Raw genomic sequence first — 5,000 nt, forward strand, 5'->3', positions numbered from 1 at the left:
CTGATACAATTACAAAATTACATGTCAAACAATTTGAAATATCATAAATGTAAAGATGAAAAAAACACCAAATGTTTTGTGGGAAAAAGGGGAAAAGAACCCTGCGACACTGTTAAAAAATATCGCCAAAAAAAAGACAAATTTCCCCCCGGGATTTGAAAAAAAAAAAATGAAAAAAGAAGATCCTAAAATAAAAGGGATCAATAATCCGTTGAAAAAAGTAATTTACAAAAACAAAATAAAAAAAAATTAAAAGTTTGCGACAAATAAGGAAAAAATATTTAAAAAACATTGCCAGAAAATAAAAACTTTTCTATCAAAAAGAAAACTAAAGAACCTCCCAAATAGTCAAACTCACACGAAATTTAAACGTAAAAGGGAAACCCTATCAAAACTGAAGAGGGATTTTTTTTATGTGTGGAAAAAAAGTCAAAATAGGGAAATCAATATTTTTTCCAACCATACAAAAATTAAAGACTAACAAAAACTTTAATTGACTAAATGAAAAAGAAGTAAACCCCCCGCCTGCTAGACAAGCTGTAAGAACCACTTATGGGTTAACAGAATGGTTCGGGTTCAAAAGGATGCGCGGGGTTGCATTCTGTCTCCGCACCTTTTTTTAAATATTTCTGAACAATTTGAGAGGTGCCTAGAGAATTTTGAAGGAACTGTGGTTTTGGGGATAAAAAATACAAATCGAGGTACGCCGTATATAGTTTTGATTGCCAGCATATCACTAACTACAAAACTAAATAAAGTTAGAGAAGAAGCAAAAAGGCGGCTTGTTTTTTAATCCCAAATAAAACAAAGATCATGAAGTTTCAAAAAGAAACCGGCAGAACAATGATGAACATGTTACAATCAATGGGAGATTATGGAAAAAGTTAAAAGTTCACTTATCTTGGGCGTTTTTTAAATAATAATTTGATGATTTACCGGGGTAAAAAGAAGATTTCCATTGCCCAAAACGCAAAAATTGCTCTCAAAAACATCTGGGAAAACCCCAAGCTTACCTTTGGGGCAAAACTGAGGTTATTGAACTCAATGTTTTCCCATTGCATCATATGGGTTTTGAGTGTTGGGTGCTGAAATAATAGCAAGAAAAATCAAAAGTTTTTTAATGTGGGTTACAACGAGTACTGCATATTAGCTGGACAGAGAAGAAACGAATGATGAATGCTGAGAAAAAATAAATTGTGAAGACCGCGTTGGACATCTTAAAGGAGGAAATTAAAATTTATTGGGAGTAATAGAAGTAAAAGTATTGAGAAAAACTTCTGCAGGATGGGGGATAGGGAAAAAGAGAAGGGCAAACCGAAGACAAAGGGGCTGACGACAATACAAAAATTTTGGGGGTGTCGTGGTACGTGGGAAAAAAAAGCGTAGATCAGTTTTTGGCGAAAGGGTGGTGGGAGGGCCAGGCTGCTCAAAAATGAGCATACCGTTATTGTGATATGAGAGATATAATAATATATATATATATATAATATATATTTTTTTTTTTTTTTTTTTTTTTTTTATAATGGGCAAATTCAAAAGCGCGTCCGTTCGGCACCCCCGAGCACCCTACTGTGCACTCTCAAAATCGAGATTTCAAAAAATGCATTGTTGAAAATGAAAACCTAACAATGTAGGAATCTGCAGAACCACACATCTAGAAGCCTTTGATAAGTCGCTACCATTTCCTGTAGATTTTTTCATGTATTTGATTCCGTTTCAGTATTTCTTTTATTCTACAAAAAAATTTTTGATAAAAAAATAGTCTATGCATACATTTGCTGATGTTAGTTTTCAACATGTCATCTACGGCGCCCAAAAAAAAGGGGTAAGCTGGATATCTTCGGATTCCCCCTTCCCCCGGGTCCTCCTCCTGCTGGTGCTTCTCGGGAGACTTATGGGATTCCCTCTGCAGCGCATCCTTGTAGGGATGAGGGGAACACCAGTAGGGTTTGTACTCCCTCGAGGGCTTTTGTCCTGCCCCTTGTTCCCAAATGACACAAACTTGGGAATCCCACGGAGGGCCCCTTCTTCACGGGGTTAGCGTCGTGCATCGGGTAAGTGCTCGGTGACCGAGGGGTTTTTCCTCTGCGGGGCTGTAATGCAGCGGGTGGCCCTTTCCGCAAAAGTTGATCGAAATGCAGCCAATAGCATCAAAACACCGTTGAAACCGATATTTATATTTTATATATATATATATATTTATATATATAATTATATATGCCGTGGTCACAGATGATACTCAAATTTCAGTTTTTACGTTGTATTCCTTTGGGGTGATATGGTAGGGTCCCCATTTTCCCTTTCACGGGAGTGCCCCGGGGTTCCTTTTTAGGTAATCATTCTCTCTTATTTTATCCGGGCTTGGACCAGAAATGACTTGGGGTGGCTTGGCCGCCATGGTAGGAAAGGCAATCGGGGAAATTTCCTTTCCCCCAAGGGGAAAAAAATGCGGCGGTCGGGGACTCGAACCCCCTCGAATCAATTGCCGTCGTAAATCTTGAGTCCCCGCTCTAACCATTCGACCCCGGGCCTTTACGATCATGTGTTCCCTGATCTTTTTTGGCAATTTTTAAACGGTGTTGCCATTGCCTTCCCGGGGTTTTTTTTTTTTTTTTTTTTTTTGAATCACCATCTCTTTTACCCGCACTGACTTGGGCTACTTGGTCCCCCAGTGGCTAGCACAATCGAGGGGAAATTCCTTGCCTAAGGAAAAAAAGCGGGGTCGGTGACTCGAACCCTCGAAATCAGATTGCCGTCGTGACAGACAGTCTTGAGTCCGACGCTCTAACCATTCGGCCCCCGCGGCCCCATATGACATTGGCGAGCATGGATTGTCCAGGAGTTTCTTGGAAAATTTAGAGCGGTGGTTTGCCGTTGCCTTCCGCTCGGTGTTTTTATCGAGACACCATCTCTTTTTTACCCGGTTCTGGCCCGGGCCCACTGACCCGGACTGGCCTAACCACCCAGTGGAAAGTTTTTTTTTTTTTTTTTTTTTTTTTTTTTTTTTTTCCTATCACCTTACTACATTTGTCGCGATTGCCATACAGCGCGGAGAAGTAGTTATGTACTTTACACCACAGTCATTTCGGATGCATTTTACTCCCATGAAGGTGATTCGATCGCGGAAACCATGAGGTTTTCGGAGTCCAACGCTGTAACCACTGGAGTATCGAGGCAGCTTGCTTGCTTGCTTGAGATTTACGAAGTTCTGGCAGCAAAGTATTTTTTATGTCATGCGCGAGGGTGTCGACGATCATGCATTTCCATCCTACTCTTTCTTGAGAGTTGCATGATTTGACTAGGAGAATACGGAATAGTTTTGCCGTTGTTTTCTTTTCCCGGGGGGTTTTTATCGAGTCACCATCTCCCATCTAAATGGTTATTTGGCAGTTCCCCCTTACCTGATTGATGCCCTTCCTAATCGACCGCGGCTCGACGCGCTAGCTCTTGTGCCACGGCGGCGATTCCTCTACGGGGGAGAAAATGAGAAGTCAAAACGCAGGTGTCCTAGAAGCTCCCCTGCGTCACAAGTCACTTTCCTCACCTTCTCATTCCTGCTATCCTTATCTCACAAGCCTTGAGGGCATGAGGCCGTTGAAGAAATTTTTACTCCCCCATTGCTCCACAATTGTAGGTACGAAACGAGCAAGGCGCCCCCTTATCTTCTTTAGCATTCTTGGAAATGTCGTACCATGCACTACCATTCTTGTCTCGTCCATCAATTCCTTGCGGCGCTGCCCCTGTCCTCGACCTCGTCCTCGATTCCGAGTAATCGAAATCCGAATTCTCGTCCTCTGAGTCCAAATCCTCGACCCATGACTCTTCCGGGACCTCGACCTCCGAATCCGAAACCGAATCATCCGAGTCCTCGACCTATAAAATTATATATATACATATATACATACATTATATATAATATATATATATATATATATATATATATTTATGCTGTTTTATATATATATAGTTTTATTATAAAATTATATATTTTATATATATATATAGACTACACATACACACACACACCCACCCACACACACACACGCACACACACACACCCCACAACACACACACACACACACCCACACACATAATATATATATATAATATATATTTTAAAATATATATATTATGTATATATATATACATATAACATAATATATAAATTATATATATATATATATATATATGTTTATGAAATATATATATGGTGTATGTATATATAACAAAACATATGTATATATATGCATATATATGTATACATATGCATACATATAGGCATACATATATGTATATGGGGGACGCGGTGGCCGAATGGTTAGAGCGTCGACTCAAGACTGTCACACGGTAATCTGAGTTCGAAGGTTCGAGTCCCCGGGCCCGGGCGCGTTGTTTCCCATGGGCAAGGAACTTCACCTCGATTGCCTGCCTAGCCACTGGGGGGCCCAAAGCCAGCCCAAGTCAGTGCCGGGTAAATAGAGATGGTGACTCGATAAAAAAAAAAAAAAAAAAAAAAAAACCGGGCGGAAGGCAATGGCAAACCACCGCTCTAAATTGCCAAGAAAAATCATGGAAGCCCATGATCGCCAAAGGCCGCGGTGGCCGAATGTTAGAGCGTCGGACTCAAGACTGCTACGACGGCAATCTGAGTTCGAGGGTTCGAGTCCCGGGCGGCGCGTTGTTCCCTTGGGAAAGGGAAACTTCACCTCGATTGCCTACCTAGCCACTGGGTGGCCAAACCACCCCAAGTCAGTGCGGGTCCCAACCCCGGGATAAAATAGAGAAAATGATTACCTAAAACAAAAAGGTAACACCGGCACTCTCCGGGAAAGGGAACTGGGGACCCTACCACGTACTTACTCCAAGAGCATTACAACATGAAAACTACAATTAAGTTCATGCTGTGACCAGGGCGGCTCAGACATGAACCTACCTTTTAAAAAGAAAGAAATATGTATTTATCACAAACACACACATATATATATATATAAATATATATA

At 40.9% G+C, this 5,000-nt stretch overlaps 1 protein-coding gene across 1 annotated transcript in view; it reads left to right on the forward strand.

Annotated features, from left to right (window-relative positions):
- The window catches only part of LOC119577506, a 20,627-nt gene that overhangs the window by 6,772 nt on the left and 8,855 nt on the right, over positions 1-5,000 (forward strand).

Source organism: Penaeus monodon, chromosome 10 (genome assembly GCF_015228065.2).
Source record: "Penaeus monodon isolate SGIC_2016 chromosome 10, NSTDA_Pmon_1, whole genome shotgun sequence".
Lineage (NCBI taxonomy): Eukaryota > Metazoa > Arthropoda > Malacostraca > Decapoda > Penaeidae > Penaeus > Penaeus monodon.